General features: G+C 42.7%; 1 pseudogene; it reads left to right on the top strand.

Annotated features, from left to right (window-relative positions):
- The first annotated feature begins 246 nt into the window (after window positions 1-246).
- On the top strand, window positions 247-5,224 carry LOC133047610 (zinc finger protein 396-like; annotated as a pseudogene).
- The last annotated feature ends 14,186 nt before the right edge of the window (window positions 5,225-19,410 follow it).

Consider the following 19,410-nt stretch of genomic DNA (forward strand, 5'->3'; position numbering starts at 1 on the left):
TCCATAGGATCGCAAAGAGTGGGACACTACTGAAGCGACTTAGCACGAACGTACCATGATTCTTAGAGCGCAGCCAACCTCAGGGGCGCATCTGGCATTACAGAAAGTTGTGCATAGCGGTGGAATGCACAGGAGTCTCCTCAGTGACCTTGGCCAAGTAACAGAAACTATAAAATGGGAATAACCCTACTGGGTTATTGAAGAGCAAAGGAAATGATGTAAGTAAAAGTACTCTAAGAAGTAATAATGCTGGTTTCTTTGAACGGGAACCCCGAGCAGCTGGGTTCCCACCAGTTGGGCGTTTTGCTCTTCCCTCTCTGGAGGCGGGAGGCTGCGGCCTTGGCTCGTCTCCATGGCAACCACGCCGCATCCCAAGCCCCGCCCCCTGTCCACCCCGGGGACCGGAAGCAACCAGTCGGGCGCTTCCCAGGCTTCTCCCCCAAAACGCGGGGCAGTCCTTCCCAGGCCGGAGGTTAGGGTTGAGGTCTCTCCGCGCTTCGAGGGCTCGGGGAGAAGCGACGGTCACCCAGGGGGCGGGGAAAGGTCGCCTGCGGACCTTGACACCACCTCCAGGCAGTCCCCCCACCCTTCCCGCCCGTTCTAACCGATCACCCCCTCTTCATACCCTTCACAGCCCAGTATCCCCGGCTACCCCTTCTTCACGCCGCCCTCGCTTCCCCGGGGCCCGCACCGTCCCTGCACCTCCGGGCCTCTCACCGCGCGTCAGCGCCCCCCCTCCTCTTGTCCTCACCCAGCACCCCGGGGCTCCCGACCCCCGACCCCAAAGCTAGACCTCCTCGCATCACCCCCCGCGCGCTTACCCGCCCTCCCGCGCACCCCTTCCCCCCCAACCCCCCTCGTGTGACCTCACCGAGTCTGTCCCCCTCCGGGACAGGGGAGGAAGGTGTCCGGGGACAGTCGGGAGACGGTCCATTAGAGGAGATATTTCCAAGAGAGAGTCGGTCCCTTCAGAAAAGACCCCCCGGATCTGGGGCTCCGGACGCAGCCTGCTCTCCAGGGACCGGGTTCATTAGGGACCCTCTCGCGTGATGAGGGTTTGGTCTCCTGGGTGGAACTGAGAGCAACTGTGGATCTGGCACAGATTCGGCTCCTAGTGCGGGGAGACGCGGGGTGCGTCCCAGTGGCCACGCTTTCGACTTCCAGAGGATGCTTTAAGCTTAGGGCCTTCCTCTAGACGGCTCCTGACACGTGGCCTCTAACCCCTCCCGTCGCTCAGGTCTCGACCCGATTCTGTTCCGGCCTAGTACCATCTGTGTCTGCCGCTCCTCTTCCCCGGGACCCCGGGCACGGCCTCTGGACCGCGCAGCACCGCAGGAAGTGTAGATGGCCTGAACCCAGACCCCAGCCCTGCTCCTTCGCTTTGGTCTGTTACCTGCCTGAGCTTGCCCTGGCAGGTTCCTCATCTACCACGTGGAGATGAAAAGAACCTTACAGGGCTTTTGTGGGGATCTAAATACTGTTTTGTTGTTTAGTTGCTAAGTGGTTTCCGACTCTTTTGTGATCCCAAGAATTGTAGCCCACCAGGCTCCTCTGTCCATGGGATTTTCCCGGCCAGAATACTGGAATGGGTTGCCATTTCCTTCTCCAGGGGACCTTCCCAACGGAGGATGGAACCCAGGTCTCCTGCATTGGTAGGGGGATTCTTTACCACCAAGTCACTGGGAATTTAAATGAGTTGGTATTTGTTAAGATTTATTAGAAGAGTGCTTGGCACCTAGTAAATTCTCTGTCATTGTTACCCTTTATGGTGGGGCATCTCACTGTGTAAGCTTGTATCATTTATTTGGTAACTTCCTTGTCTCTCTCCTGCTAGAGTATAAGCTTTATCTAGCCACACCACCGGCTTTGTTCAGGTGACTGCCATATCTTGAGTGCCTAGAAGTTTTTGGTGAAATGGGGAAAAAAATGGGAAAGAGAAAAAATAGTGGCACATCTAACATTTCTAATTAGTCATCAGTTACTAGTGATACATATACTAAAATGCTACTGAGCAAAGTGTCTCCCCACCCCCTTCCTGCTAACAAGCTAGTGATACTTGGAGCAATTGTTGCTCCCCATACATCACTATGTTGCCGGTGACATTGTGATTTGATGCAGTGTTTTCTATAATTTGTTTGATAATAAATTGCAAGATATTTTTCCACTCTTCTTTTGACCCCAGTAAGTCAAATCTTTCTTGGGACATCTTTAAAGGAAATAATTTGAAAATTAGCATGTTTTTTGGAAAATAGTCTATTTTTCTGAAAATGTGCTTCCCAGCATTGTTTATAATAGTAAAAATTAGAAATAATCTATAATACAGAGATTAAGTAAATTAGATATTACAGATGAGCAGTAGACATGAACATGAAAATATGGAAATACATTAAAATGGAGGAATATGCTTTTTTCCTCTGAATGATTCCTTTAATGCCAAAGCAATATTGTTTTAAAAGTTAGTAACATCGAAAAAAAATCCATGCAAAAGTAATCTCATGAGTCTATTCCTTAGTGCTCCTTGCAGCAGGCTAAAAATAATTAATTGGCCCTTTGAGCCTGTCCCAGAGTCATAAATTTCCTCAGGCTTCCCTTATTTCTCTTCTCTAGGAGTTCCTCTGCAACCCTGACTGATCTCTGATTGTAACGTGTAGTCAGCCTCCTGGGCATGATTATGATTTTCAGAATAAATTGCAAAGTATTCATGAAAGTGAATGCCTATGAGCCCTTTGATTCTCTTAAAGAAGGAAGTATTCTTTGAAAGTTGGCTTCTGTTAAGATTAAGGATACTTTTGGTACAATCTTAACATTTCTCATAACTGTGATGTTCTGAAAAGCATTTGTCTTGTTTCCACTTGTCTCTTGAGTCATATTTATGGAGTGTCCTTAAGGAGAATTTCACCTCCTTGAAGATTAAAGCCTAGTGGTCCCAAGCTATTCCCGGTCCAGATGTCTGCAAAATTGAGAGTCATCAAAACTCCTTCCACGAACTTCAGGGGACCCTGACTGCCTTGTGTTAATGAAGGCAGACCTGTAATATAGCCTCTGGCCACCACTGGAGCAGCTTCTCTGAGCTCAGAGGCCTTCCACCAGCGCTTCAGGTGGTTTGGCTACTCTGACTCCGCAGGGCCCCAGGAAGCCCTGGGCGGGCTCCGTGAGCTTTGCTGTCAGTGGCTGAGGCCCGAGGTGCTCAGCAAGGAGCAGATCCTGGAGCTGCTGGTGCTGGAGCAGTTCCTGGCCATCCTGCCCGAGGAGCTGCAGGCCTTGTTCCGAGAGAACCGACCAGAGAGCGGAGAGGATGCCGTGGAGATGCTCGAGGAGATGGAGAAGGAGCACGATGGGGAGGCTGAACAGGTGAGAAGGCGACGGTGGGAGTGAGGGGCGAGGCGCAGTCAGGAGCCCTGGCCCATCATTGAGGGTCGCGCTCCCAAACTGTGCTCCACTCAGCACAACCCACTGTATAGTGTGGAGAATGGACCCCTGGCTCTGCCCGAAATCAGGGTGTGCCTCTATTTTTTTTCCTTCCCCTTTCCGGTGTCCCAAGATAGTTTCTTTTGTTATCCTCAAGTCCCAACCCGATTCCCTTCTTCAGCCTCAGTAATACCAAACTGTTTCTAGATCTTTCTTGGACAAAATGAGGACATGCTTGCAAAGAAACTACCAACTTGTGAAATCCCTCAGAGATACCATGTCACCAGCCCAGGCCCACAGAAAAGCAGCTGCGGTGGGCCTTGAAGAAGCTCTGCTCCTTCAGATGAAATGGCGAGGGAGGTAGTGGCCCCGTCATGTGATTAATTTAGTGTTCTAACTTTTGTTTATTGATACTAGTACTAAATCTTGCTTATTGCTACCCACTACCATATTGAATTCTCCTTTAGTTGCTCCTCTGTTCTCCAATAATTTCTTGTCTTTTAGGCCTCTCTTTTCTTCCAGACTTTCCTCAGTCTCTAAAGTATCTTTTTACCCCTACTCACCATTCTATCTTTTGCACAGAGCTTTTCACCTTATTACTGACTGCCTCATCAGTATGTAAACCTCTTTTGCCTTATGATGTTCTCAGTGTTTTCTGCCTTACCTTCTCCATCCTCTAAAATCTCAGGTGGCTCCCCAGTAAAGAATCCGCCTACCAATGCAGGAGATCTAAGAGACAGGGGTTCCATCCCTGGGCCGGGAAGATCCTGTGGAGAAGGAAATGGCTACCCACTCCAGTAGCCTTGCCTGGGAAATCCCATGGAGAGAGGAGCCCGGTGGGCTGCAGTCCTTGGGGTCACAAAGAGTCAGATATGACTGAGCACACATGCACGGCACCATGCTCTACGTTAATGTTATATTGCAAACATGCTAGCTCAAAAATAATCTATGCTCCATTCAGATCATTCTATTTCCTTTTCCTTCTGTCTGAACAAAGAGATGATTACATTTTCTTGTCTGTGTACTATTTCAGATAGAGACACCAGAACTAAAAATGTGAAATCTGCTTTAAGGCAAAAGAATTCTTCAAAGAACTGCATTACAGTTTCTAACACTCTTCAAGTGAATGCTCCCCAGAGTTTCACATTTAGAAGAACCTGTGAACAAGACAGAAAGTTTGAAAGAAGACAGGGAAACTGTCCTTGAAAAAAACAACACAGTGTGATGAATGTGGCAAAGTCTTTAGTCAGAGTTTAGCCCTTAATCTACATCAGAGAATCTACAGTGGAGAGAAACCTTATACATGTGAAGTGTGTGCAAAGTCTTTCAGCTGAAGTACAGTCCTGATTCAGCATCGAAGAATCCATACTGGGGGAAAACCCTTCAAATGTTATGAATGTGGGAAAGCCTTTAGTCAGAGCTCAGTCCTTAATCTACATCAGAGAACTTACAGTGGAGAGAAACATTATACATGTGAAGTGTGTGCAAAGTCTTTCAGCTGAAGTACAGTTCTGATTCAGCATCGAAGAATCCATACTGGGGAAAAACCCTTCAAATGTTATGAATGTGGGAAAGCCTTTAGTCAGAGATCAGTCCTTAATCTACACCAGAGAACTTACAGTGGAGAGAAACATTATACATGTGAAGTGTGTGCAGAGTCTTTCAGCTGAAGTACAGTCCTGATTCAGCATCAAAGAATCCAGACTGGGAAGAAACCGTTCAAATGTCATGAATGTGGGAATCCTTTAGTCAGAGCTCGAATCTTTTCAGACATAGAAAGAAACATGCTGGAGAAAAAATCCCATCTGTGTTGTGAGGGAATCGAAGCATTTATTGAGAAATTTTTCTCTGAGGGAGAAGGCACATGGCACCTATACTCCTTTAATATAAATCGGTAGTTTTGGTTGGCACCAGTTTCCTTTCAAAGGTTATTAAAGCCACAGGAGAGAATGTGGAATATTTTCTGTCAGCAATGTTTACTTCTCTGCTTTTCAGTACAGGGTCTATTCAGATGTTTGGGATTCCAAAGCTATAGAGTTCCATGCCTCAGTTCAGTTCATTCACTTAGTCATGTCCGACTTTTTGACTCCATGGTCTACAGCATGCCATCACCTGTCCATCACCAACTCCTAGAGCTTGCTCAGATTCATGTCCATCAAGCAGGTGATGCCATCCAACAATCTCATCCTCTATTCTCCCTTTCTCCCCCATCCCTAGTGCAGCTCTTGCAAAGATACTCTCAGACACATTCAACTGTCTACATTATTAACACAAACAATAAACTAGTATGTTCCTTTTTAGACAAGTACATTTTCCCTGTTGAGAAGGAATGTGTGAGTTGACATATAAATGGATGTTCTCCATTTCATTACTTGAACATTGGAGTTGTTAGACCAAAGATTAAATTAGCTTTTGAAAAAATTTTCCTGGGAATTTCCTGGCAGTCAATGGCTAGGATTCATGTTTTCAGTGCCATGGGCCTGGGTTCAATCCCTGATCAGGGAATTAAGATCCCAAAAGCCACACTGTGTGGCCAAAATATAAAACAAATGTCTTATTTTAGTTTCTGTTTTTGAATTGCTCAGACACTCATGTCTGACTCTGCGACCCCATGGACTATAGCCCGCCAGGCTCGAGGAGACCAAAAAGAGTATGTACCTCAAGACCTGTGCTGAAACGTCCAGGGTCATTGTTAGGAAGCAGGTGAATGAAGGGACTTGAATCATCTCTTAAGAAAATTCACAAGAACTTACATACTGTTTTGTTTGCATGTTTAAAATTGAGGTATAGTTGATGTATAAAGAGCCTATATACTGTTTTTGATACTAAGGGGTGCTAATATGCTAATTTTTTATCAAGTTTTTATCAATTTTTTATCCAGTTTAGCCCAAGTCATATTAATTCTCTGGTTAGATAAACTAGCACCTCCTACTTATCAGGAGACCTATATAAGTGCAAGATAACTCAGTATCCACTGACACTCTTTAAGGATTTGTTATTCTAAGATAATTCACACCACTGGGGTCGAGAAATTCTGATTATTTACAATGAAGAGAATGTAATCTTGCAAAGTCTATGGCCCAACCAAGTGAAGAAGGACACTTCCTTCAGAATACATGATTTGAAAAAAAAAAATTGTGTAGAATTAAATATTTTTCTTGTGTAGAAAAAAATAATTATCTCCTTTAGAATTTATATTGGAAATATCTCAGTGAAAGTATTAAGATGGCGCTACATGTCTTCAGGGATTGGCATAACCATAATGAGTGTCCTAATAATGAACAGTTTTCTGTGTGTGCTTATATAAAGTTGATGATCACCTTAACATAAAAAAGAAAGATGAAGAAAAGACGGTCCAAACAAGGCTGATGTACACACCTGGAAAGGGGAACCGTTAACAGCTGATGGCTCTCCTGCAGAGTTCTTCATGACCTCTGTTCTGGCCTGAATCAGCTGTGAAGGTGTTTCAAGCATCACAGGACAACCTTTTCTGGGTCTTTCTCATCATTCTTAATAAGATGAGTTTCTAGACAATTTATCATGTTGTAAGACCTTGGATTTTGATGCTCTTGTACAAATGAGGAAATCACTAAAGTTTAATTTAAAGAGTCCATTGAGATATACCACATTTAATTCAATCAGAGTCTCTTGTTTAAATGACAGATATGTTTTTTAAATTATTATTCTGACAGTATATAACATAATGTCCCCCTTTCCAGGGATTCTTGATAGAATTCTATATGTACTACAAGAATACATGGACTGAGACTTCCCTGATGGTCCAGTGGTTAAGAATCCATCTTCCAATGCAGAGGATGTGGGTTTAATCCCTGGCTGGGGAGCTACCAGGACCCCATATGCCACATGCTGCCAGGGCAACAGCCCATGTGCCACAACTAGGACCCAACACAGCCAAACGTAAACAAATAGATTTAAAAAAAAAAATACGTGGATTATGGTGTCTCCCATGGTGCCACAGTTACCAACTATGGAGACAACCATGAAAAGAGACAACCTTCTCCCTTTGGAAGAAGGGAAGAGAGGGCCCATGGGGAACTTCTTTGTTCCTCATGAAGTATAAACATTTCATTATCAGAAAATCCAGCCATGTTTAGTGCTTGGAGTAACTCTGGAAACAAATGTGGGAGTATGTGCTCTGCTTAGTTAGAATATTGATAAATAAGATTAGTAAGGAGAGGTGAATATACATTTTAATTTTAGAATTTTCTGTTAGTGGTCATACTTTGTAGCTCTAGTAAATATGCATAAATACTGAGTTTGTATATTTTCATTTATTAAAAACATAGGAATGGGCTCTTTTTCATCTGGCCTGGTGAAATCCAGGGCCATCGCGTTTCCTCCGAGGCTCGGCCAGAGAATGCGAAGGGAGAGAGGCAGGACAAAAGTTGAGGCGAATCCAGAGGCATGCCGATGGGTCTTCAGTTCTCTGATGCGGAGATGATGTCGGAGCTCTTGGTATGGTAGGCATGTGGCCTCAGGATTTAATGAGAATTTAATACCAAGATAAATCGGTTTTTAATTCAAGGAGCTCTTTCTTGCAAGATCCTTTGCCACAATGGAGATTAAGAAGGAGATAAGCTGCAAGAATGAGTCCAATATTTCCAAGCAAGGTTGTTCTTTCTCCCATATTACTTAATCCAGATTCTGGCTTTAAAGATTCATCTCAAGGAATTATATTGAAGATGTCGGAAAAAGATTTCCTGGATCTTGGAAGAGAATTACTAAAACTGTGCAGAGGAGGAATAAAATTGAAGGGTGTTTTTCTTAGAGAACACCATGTGTGAGATTTATCAAGAATTCAAAGATTTATATAAGATACAGGTCCTTTGAGCCATTTCAACATGCGTGAATCAGTTTTCACACTGACCCACAACACACAGCACCTGACCCACAACAACACAGCTGAACTTTAAGTTGTCACAATATTAACTGTGAATTATTGCACAAACTTGGCTACCTCTCTTTATTCCAGAATCATTATGCAAAGAAAAGGTGTGCATGAAGAATGGATGGTAACAGAAAAAAAGAAAACGGTAACAGTTACATCACTTCTTTCAAAGTCTTGGTCATTGACCATCTATTAGTTACACAGATAGCAACGCGTGTAACTGTTGCCTCCTTGTCTCCCAGTGATAAACCCATGGAACATTTTACAAAAATGGATATTCAGAAGAGGGAATTGGTCAATAAATATGACTGAACTACAAAGAAATGAGAAGTGGTTAACACTGCAGGTAAAATTAGAAGCTTTGAAAATGGCCACTGCAAAGGAAATATAGGACGATATCATGACCTACATGAAACAACAGTACAAGCCACATTTTAAGAGTCTGATGAATATAAGAGCAAGATAAAGTTGGTTCAACATCTTTTAGTATAAAATTTCACCAAGAACAGAAAGCTGCTTATGGTTGAAATGGAGCATTTACTTTTCCTTTGTAGTGTAATCAAGAACAAATACCAATCAGTTTGGCATTGAAGTTAGTTGCTACATTGAAGGAAATAGTAATTACAAGGACATCTATTTACTGCCAGTAAAGGCTGGTTTCATCTCAAAGTCAACACAAATTAATGGTAAACTACCTAGTAAAGCTACAAACTCACATAAGGATGCTACTGTGAAATGTGCACTCAGATTCCAAGAATTACAGGCAGTCCTTGCTTTGTACAATAGTGAGAGGCTGTACTGTGGAAAAACTGCAGGATTTGGATGGGATGTAAATGGAGATAAAGATGACTGTGATACTGCTGCCATTCAAGAAATAGTTCTAGGTATGTAGGAGGCAGAACTTAGTGAAGTTTTATGTGAGGAAAGCAGTCATAAACAGTGTATGCGTCTCAAAAGAAGTGATGCTGTTGAACAACTTCTCATTGAAGGAACTCGCAGAGCTGTATCATGATATTGACTGTTAAAAAGATAAAGTTTTGGAAGCTGATTCAAAGTTGGAAATGAGTATGACAGTTTGCCAAGGCATAGATAAGATGCCTTGGCATCTTACTCCATATTGTAAGTTTTATAATGAGAAAACAAGCACATTTCAAAACTACTTGATACATCTTTTTTTATAAAGAAATAAAACATTAAAAAAAAATAGGAATCTTTTTATTTGGGTCTCATGCTTTTTGTAATTAAAGAGAGGAACAAGCCATCTATTAAAGCAGCAAAAGATATATGTGTTGTGAATTACCGCTTAATTATAGAAAGAGTTTTTTGTGAATAGTACTCATAGAAAGTACTCATAGTGCTCATAGAGTACTATGTGAATAAAAGGACAGAATCTAAATCAGGTATTCTGAGGGAAGTGTCCTTCTTCACTTGGTTATGCCATAGGCTTTGCAAGATTACATTCTTTTCACTGTGAATAATCTGAACTATTCCACCAGAAAAGTGAAGTGAATCATATCCTCTTAGAATAATGAATCTTTAAAGGGTGTCACTGGGTTCTTTGAGTTATCTTGCTCCTATACAGGTCTCCTAATAAGTAGGAGGTACTAGTTTATCTAACCAGAGAATTAATATGACTTGAGCTAAATTTGATTTAAAAAATTCTTAGCATCCCCATCAAATTAATTCCCACAGATAGTAAGCACTCCAAAATGAAACTGGATATTTTTAGAATTAATTTCACTTCATTTGAGCCTTCATTATTATCTATAATCCTATGTTCCCCCTTCTCCTCTCCAATTCTCTTCAGCGACCAGGTCAGATGTTTGCCACTACCCTTGAAACTTCTTGTATCAGGAATGCTGAATACAAAATCCAGCAAATCCTTTGGTGGCTTAAACAAATTAGACTCCCCAACCAGAAATCTGGAGGCAGGTTGCTGCTGGCTGTCAATCAGCAGCTGAACAATGACTTCTCTGGCTGCTGTCTCTGCACTTTGGGCCTTTGCTTCATACTTACTTTCTCAGATAAGAGGGAGTGCTGTCCCAGCTCTGGAATGGCATCTGGGGTCAAGTCAGGGAGAAAGAGGAAAGGGGGCTCCAGCCATGGCCATCTCCATTACTAGAAAAAAATTAGCTTTCTAAGAAGCCCCAACAAACTTCCACGTATGCTCCCCTGTTGCAAGTATGTCTGGTAAAGCAAGTGTTTTCAACCCCTAGGGTTGAAGCTCCAATACTTCAGCCAACTGATGCAAAGAGGCAACTCACTGGAAAAGACCCAGGTGCTGGGAAAAGATTGAAGGCAGGAGGAGAAGGGGACTAATAGAGGATGAGGTGGTTGGATGGCATCACCGACTCAGTGGACATGAGTTTGAGCAAGCTCTGGGAGTTGATGATGGACGGGGAAACCTGGCGGTTGCTGTAATCCATGGGTAGCAAAGAGTCGGACATGACTGAGCAACTGACCAACTATAAGCAGGAAGATAGCACAGTAGCTGGGGGTTGGGAACCAACTGTGTTGAAACAGTGTATGCCATACTCCTCCTTGGCCACTTAACTTTTCCTGAGCACATGGCTATGATTTTGCCTCCTTCACTACAAACAACAACAACAACAAAAAACAGTCAGAAGCCCATCAAGGTTGTCAGCTTAGTTGCATCTCCCCCATCATTTCCTCTCCCCTTCTTTCAGAATGAAAGGGGGGGGGGCTCTCTTTTCTGGTCCCTCACCTTTCCTCCTCACCTCTGAAGGATGTTGGCTGCCGTCAGTCATTTTCTCTTATTTCTTCATCCTTTTTCCTCCCTTCTGGATCCACCTCTTCAACACTGAAAACATGCTGAATGAACTCTATATTCTTCTAGTGTATTCTTAAAAAGTCAAGATTGTGGCTAATCCCTGAGTGACAGGGAGCAAAATGGCCTTTAGTTTTGTCTCCTTCATGTGCATTCATCTCTTTCAGCCACAGTGATCTTTTTAAAATATAAATTTATGTCCCTTTTTTGCCTAAAACACAAGCGTCCCATTGCTTTATTATAAAGTCAGAACTCCTAAACAAAGTGTTTGAGGCTTGTCATGATCTGACTACTGCTTATCATTTCTGCTTTCTCTCTCTTGTTACTATGTCTTTAATTCTCTATGCCAAATATTTTAAAAATTAATTTATTTATTTTAATTGGAGGCTAATTACTTTACAATACAGTAGTGGTTTTTCCATACACTGACATGAATCAGCCATGGGTGTACATGTGTTCCCCATCCTGAATCCCCCTCCCACCTCCCTCCCCATCCCATCCCTCAGGGTCATCCCAGTGCACCAGCCCTGAGCACCCTGTCTCATGCATCGAACCTGGACTGGTGATCTATTTCACATATGATAATATACATGTTTCAATGCTATTCTCTCAAATCATCTCACCCTCGCCTTCTCCCACAGAGTCCAAAAGTCTGTTCTTTACATCTGTGTTTCTTTTGCTGTCTCGCATATAGGGTCATCGTTACCATCTTTCTAAATTCCATATATATGCGTTAATATACTATACTGGTGTTTTTCTTTCTGACTTACTTCACTCTGTATAATAGGCTCCAGTTTCATCCACCTCATTAGAACTGACTCAAATGCATTCTTTTTAATGGCTGAGTAATATTCCATGGTGTATATGTACCACAGCTTTCTTATCCATTTGTCTGCTGATGGACATCTAGGTTGCTTCCATGTCCGAGCTATTATAAACAGTGCTGCGATGAACATTGGGGTACACGTGTCTCTTTCAATTCTGGTTTCCTTGGTGTGTATGCCAAGCAGTGGGATTGCTGGGTTGTATGCCAAACACATTTTGGATTAGAAGTCTTTCTCCTACCTCTGGGCCTTTGTATGTATTCCTTTTAAACTCTTATCCAGCCTCTACACTTTATCTAACTCCTGTATGTTCTTCAGATTTTAGCTCAGATGCCACTTCCTCCAGGAAGCTGTGACACCTTAACAGTTGGTTGGGATCACCTCCACACCCTTCTGTTGATTCCATAGAAATCTGTTCTCACTCTGGCATCACATTTATCACATGAAATAAAGTATTTTTAAAATATTGAAATGCACTCAAGGGCTTCCCTGGTGGTCTGGTGGCTAAGACTCCACCTGCCAATGCAGGGGACACAGATTCAACTGGGGCTCTGGGAAGACCCCACATGCTGTGGAGCAACTAAGCCCTTGTACCACAATTGCTAAGCCCGCGCTTTAGAGCCTGCAGACCACAACTAATGAGCCCACGCACCACAGCTGAACGCCTGGAGGCCACGCTCTGCAAACAGAGAAGCCACCACCGTAAGAAGCCCATGTACCCCAACTAGAGAGTAGCTCCCGCTTTCTGCAACTAGAGAAAGCCTGCAAGCAGCAAGAAAGACCCAACACAGCCAAAGATAAATAAATCTTTTTTTTTTTAATGCACTCAGCCATAAAAAAAAGAACAGCAATGCCATTTGCAGCAACACGGATAGACCCAGAGATTGTCATACTGACTGAAGTCAGAGAAAAACAAGCATACAATATCACTTACATGTAGAATCTAAACAAATGGTACAAATGAACTTATGTACAAAACAGAAAGAGTCACAGATGTAGAAAACAAACATGGTAGCTGGGGAGACTGGGAGACATGTACACTTTACTGTATTTATTAATAAACCATAAGTAATGAGGGCCTACTGTATAGCACAGTGAACTCTACTCAATACTCTGCAGTGACCTATATGGGAAAAGAATCTAAAAAGGAGCAGATATATGTATATGTATAACTGACTCACTACGCTGTCCACCTGGAACTAACACAACATTGTAAATCAACTATACACCAATGAAATATTTTAAAGTAAAATAAAATATCAAACTGCAAGTAAATCCCAAGGCAGAGGAGAGTGAATGGTACTTTGAGAAGAAAGTTGTGAGACAGCAAAAGAAAGAAAAACTAAAAGCCCTCCTGATCCTGGGAATGGTGAGACAAAGAGGTCAGACACAGATGTTGTTTCACCTCTGCAGAAGTGCTGGAGGGGCCTGGGAGAGAGCTTGAAAGGGGAGGAAGATAGGCTTGTCACTGAGTGCATTGGGAAAACAATCGCCCAACAGACTTCCAGATGGAGAAGAAGGGTAGAGGGAGAAATGGCCATGATAGGGAGTTGAATTTAAAATGGACTGAATAATTTAATTCAACTCTTTCACCATCACACTCCCTACCCAATGGGGTGGGGATCCAGGAAGCAAAAACATCAGCTATAAAAGATAAGCTCCATTTTTTTTTTTTTTTTGCAATGTGATAGCCTTTTATCCACTAAATGGATACTGTATTTACTCCTGTATTGACTTCACTATTTTATGTTTCTTGAGAACATGAGCTACTTCATTCACTGGTGTTTCTCAAGTGTTAGACAGAATGCATGGCCCATAATAGAAACTCAAATATTTGTGGAATGAAAATATTTGAAAATCATATATCTGATAAAGGATTAATATCTGGAATGTATGAAGAACTCCTACAACTCAACAGAAAAAGAAAATAACCAAACAACCCATTTAAAAAGTGGGCAAAAGACATCAATAGACACTTTTCCAAAGAAGATCTACAAGTTACCAATAAGAACTGGAAAAGATGTTCAGTTTCACTTATCTTTTGGGAAATATGAATCAAAGCCTCAATGAGATATCACCTCATACCCATCATGATGGCTGATCAAAAATACAAAAAAATAACAAGTGTTGGCAAAGATGTAGAGAAATTGGAACCCTGGTACATTGCTGATGGGAATGTAAACTGGTAGAGCCACTGTGGAAAACAGCTTAATGTTTCCTCAAAAAGCTAAACATAGAATTACCATATGATCTGGCAATTCCACTCCTAATATAGACCCAAAAGAGTTGAAAGCATGGACTCAAACAGACACTTATATACCTATGTTCATAGCAGCATCATTCACAATAGCCAAAAGGGGGAAGCAACCCAAGTGTTCCTCAGTAAATCAACAGATAAGCAAAAGCATGCTATATGCATACAATGGAATATTATTTAGCCTTAAAAAGCAATGAAATTCTGACACAGGTATCCCCCACTTTTCAAAAGTTCACTTTACACTACTTCCCTTTTACAAAAGACCTACATCAGTACAGGTTTCTCCCACTATCTGAAAGAAGAGTGCTCCTCTGAAAACTTTCATAGGCTGAAATGGTGTAAAGCAAAGAAGTGGTTACCTTAGACACAGTTCAAAGTTACAGTGGCTTGATGCTGAGATGCTGAGGGTAGTTGTCCAGGAAGGAGCTTCCCAGTGCCATTCACGCTGCTTGGGCTGCTTGAGGCAAAGCAAACACTGAAGGCTATCATTGCCTTTTTCCTTGAAAGTAAAAATCCTCCTCAGATTTATTTCAATTAGTAAAAACAAGTACAGGTAGCCTCTGTGTTTTGAAAGTTCACTTTATGTCACTTCGCTTTTATGAAAGACCTACGTTACTACCTGTTCCCTGGTGGCTGGTAAAGAATTTGCATGCAATGTGAGAAACTTGGGTTTGATTCCTGGGGTGGGAAGATCTCCTCCTGGAGAAGGGAAAGGCTACCCACTCCAGTATTCTGGCCTGGAGAATTCCATGGACTGTATAGTTCATGGGGTCACAAAGAGTCATGACTGAGTGACTTTTACTCACATGGAGACAACATGCATCCTGAAGAGCAAGACTGGCACTGCCAAACCCCGTCCCTGGAACTACACTCAGCATCTCAGAATCAAGCTGCCACAGACTTAACTACGTCTGTAAACATCTGTGCTTTATCTTGATTTAGTTCATGTATCCCTGGTGGCTCAGTAGTAGAGAATCTGCCTGCAATGCAGGAGACCCGGGTTCAATCCCTGGATGGGGAAGATCCCCTGGAGAAGGGAATGGCTACCCACTCCAGTATTTTTTCCTGGAGAATTGCATGGACAGAGGAGCCTGGTGGGCTATAGTCCACGGGGTCAGTTGCTCAGTGTGTGACTGAGCACAGTACACCAAATCAGCTTCCAAAAGATTTCACAGAAGCTCCCGGCTTTGGGGTAGTGGAAGAAATTTGTACATGCTGCAACAGTGGTGAAACTTGAAAACACGGTGAGTGAAATAAGCCAGATAAATAAAGATGAATATTGTACGATTTTATTTATATGAGGTATCTAGAATAGGCAAATTCATAGAATACTGATTACCAGGACTGGGGGAAAGAGGATTGAGGAGTTTTTAATGGGTACAGAGTTTTGGTTTGGGGTGATGAAAAGTTCTGGAAATGGATAATTGTCACAATTGTATAGCATTAAGAATGTATTTAATGCCACTGAACTACACACTTCAGTTCAGTTCAGTTCAGTCACTCAGTCATGTCTGACTCTGTGACCCCATGAACCGCAGCACGCCAGGCCTCCCTGTCCATCACCAACTCCTGGAGTCCACCCAAACCCATGTCCATTGAGTTGGTGATGCGATCCAACCATCCCATCCTCTGTCATCCCCTTCTCCTCCTGCCCTCAATCTTTCCCAGCATCAGGGTCTCTTCAAATGAGTCAGCTCTTCGCATCAGATGGCCAAAGTATTGGAGTTTCAGCTTCAGCATCAGTCCTTCCAATGAACACCCAGGACTGATCTCCTTCAGGATGGACTCGTTGGATCTCCTTGCAGTCTAAGGGACTCTCAAGAGTCTTCTCCAACACCACAGTCCAAAAGCACCAATTCTTCGGCACTCAGCTTTCTTCATAGTCCAACTCTCACATCCATACATGACCACTGGAAAAATCATAGCCTTGACTAGACAGACCTTTGTTGGAAAAGTAATGTCTCGGCTTTTTAATATGCTATCTAGGTTGGTCATAACTTTGCTTCCAAGGAGTAAGCATCTTTTAATTTCATGGCTGCAATCACCATCTGCAGTGATTTTGGAGCCCAGAAAAATAAAGTCAGCCACTGTTTCCACTGTTTCCCCATCTATCTGCCATGAAGTGATGGGACCGGATGCCATGATCTTAGTTTTCTGAATGTGGAACTTTAAGCCAACTTTTTCACTCTCCTCTTTCACTTTCATCAAGAGGCTCTTTAGTTCTTCTTCACTTTCTGCCATAAGGGTGGTGTCATCTGCATATCTGAGGTTATTGATATTTCTCCCGGCAATCTTTATTCCAGTTTGTGCTTCCTCCAGCCCAGTGTTTCTCATGATGTACTCTGCATAGAAGTTAAATAAGCAGGGTGACAATATAGAGCCTTGACGTACTCCTTTTCCTATTTGGAACCAGTCTGTTGTTCCATGTCCAGTCCTAACTGTTGCTTCCTGACCTGCATACAGGTTTCTCAAGAGGCAGGTCAGGTGGTCTGGTATTCCCATCTCCTTCAGAATTTTCCACAGTTTATTGTGATCCACACAGTCAAAGGCTCTGGCATAGTCAATAAAGGAGAAATAGATGTTTTTCTGGAACTCTCTTGCTTTTTCGATGATGCAGTGGATGTTGGCAATTTGATCTCTGGTTCCTCTGCCTTTCCCAAAACCAGCTTGAACATCTGGAAGTTCACGTTTCATGTATTGCTGAAGCCTGGCTTGGAGAATTTCAAGCATTACTTTATTAGCGTGTGAGATGAGTGCAACTGTGAGGTAGTTTGAGCATTCTTTGGGATGCCTTTCTTTGGGATTGGAATGAAAACTGACCTTTTCCAGTCCTGTGGCCACTGCTGAGTTTTCCATATTTGCTGACATATTGAGTGCAGCACTTTCACAGCATCATCTTTTAGGATTTGAAATAGCTCAACTGTAATTCCATCACCTCCACTAGCTTTGTTCGTAGTGATGCTTCCTAAGGCCCACTTGACTTGACATTCCAGGATGTCTGGCTCTAGGTGAGTGATCACATCATCATGATTATCTGGGTCATGAAGATCTTTTTTGTACAGTTCTGTGTATTCTTGCCACCTCTTCTTAATATCTTCTGCTTCTGTCAGGTCCCTACCATTTCTTTCCTTTATTGAGCCCATCTTTGCATGAGATGTTCCCTTGGTATCTCTAATTTTCTTGAAGAGATCTCTAGTCTTTCCCATTCTATTGTTTTCCTCTATTTCTTTGCATTGATCACTGAGGAAGGCTTTCTTATCTCTCCTTGCTCTTGTTTGGAACTCTGCATTCAAATGGGTATATCTTTCCTTTTCTCCTTTGCTTTTCGCTTCCTGTCTTTTCACAGCTATTTGTAAGACCTCCTCAGACAGCCATTTTGCCTTTCTGCATTTCTTTTTCTTGGGGATGGTCTGCGGCTGCAACAGTGCACAGGCATGGCCGAGAGGCACTACCCTGCGTCTGAGGTAAGGAGCAGCGGCTGCGCTTTGCTGGAGCAGCCGTGAACAGCAACCCCGCGTCCAAGGTAAGAGAAACCCAGGAAAGATGATAGGCACTGAGAGAGGGGATCGGGGCAGACAGACTAAAACTACAGTCATGGACAACTAGCCAATATGATCACAGGACCACAGCCTTGCCTAACTCAATGAAACTAAGACATGCTGTATGGGACCACCCAAGAAGGACGGGTCATGGTGGAGAGGTCTGACAGAATGTGGTCCACTGGAGAAGGGAATGGCAAACCACTTCAGTATTCTTGTCTTGAGAACCCCATGAACAGTATGAAAAGGCAAAAAGATAGGACACTGAAAGATGAACTCCCCAGGTCGGTAGGTGCCCAATATGCTACTGGAGATCAGTGGAGAAATAGCTCCAGAAAGAATGAAGGGAACTATACACTTAAAAATGGTTAAAATGGTAAACTTCTTGTTTATTTTACCATAAGAACACTGAAGGAAACAAAAGGGAAAAGATTTTTCTATAATTCTAAGAAGAAGAAGAACAAGAAAAAGAAGAAGAAAGAAGGAAGAAGAAGAAAGAAGGAAGAAGAAGAAAGAAGAAGGAAGAAGAAAGAAGGAAGAAGAAGAAAGAAGGAAGAAGAAGAAAGAAGGAAGAAGAAGAAAGGAAGGAAGAAGAAGAAAGAAGAAGAAGAAGAAACACTATAGATTGTTGAAAAGCAGAAGATCTGGAAGATAAAATCCAGACAAGTGTTTGGTGAAGGGACTGACAAAGAATCTTCTCTTTGCCACTAACACTTAGGACAGGCCATGATGAGACTGTTCCACCAGTCCTAGAAGATTTGGTTTTACATTTTTTGGCCACTCTGTGCAGCATGTGGGATCCTAGTTCCCCTGACCAGGGATCGAACCTGTGCCCCAGCATTGGAAGTGCAGAGCCCTGACCACTGGAGCACCAGGGAAGTCCCAGTCCTAGAAGATCTGAATGGATTATATATAAATCCTGGATGGCTAATAAATAATATTGTTTTATAATTTCTATCTCAGATTCAACATGCTTCCTTTTATAAAGCTATATGCTAAATAACTCTAATTACTGTTATATGCTAATTATTTGGTTTCCCAGGTGGCTCAGTGGGTAAAGAATCTGCCTGCAATGCAGGAGATGCAGGAGACACGGGTCTAATCCCTGGGTCAGGAAGATCCCGTGGTGGAGGGCATGGCAACCCACTCCAGTATTCTTGCCTGGAGAATCCCACGGATAGAGGAGCCCGGTGGGCTACAGTCCACAAGGTCGAAAAGAGTTGGATATGACTGAAGTGACAGAGCACATGCTAATTACTTACTTTATTGATTCCTGACATTTTCACCTCATGGGTATGTCTTATTATCTGCATCTCTTAATCTTACTCAAGTTTGAATTTAAGGCTAAGATTAACTTGTTTGTCTTCAGATGGAGGACTGATTTTATTCAAAGTCTACAATGACATGGGGTGGCAGCTAAAATAAGGAACTCTACTGTCTGAGCTAATGATCAGCTGGATAGCCATCTGCCGTCTTTTCCTATACAGCTCTGCTGGCTCCAGTCTACTGAAGAAGGACTTGTCAGGATTGTAGGTAGAATATCTCCAGTTGGACATGTAAGTGAGGCCACATCAGAACTGAATTAGTCCATTAAATGTTGCTTTTGATTCATTGGCTTTTAGCAGTCTTGCAACGAAGGTGGTTTTACTGTTTGATTTCTTGATAGTCATTCAACCACAAATGAT

The sequence above is a fragment of the Dama dama genome, chromosome 27 (assembly GCF_033118175.1).
Source record: "Dama dama isolate Ldn47 chromosome 27, ASM3311817v1, whole genome shotgun sequence".
Classification (NCBI taxonomy): Eukaryota; Metazoa; Chordata; class Mammalia; order Artiodactyla; family Cervidae; genus Dama; species Dama dama.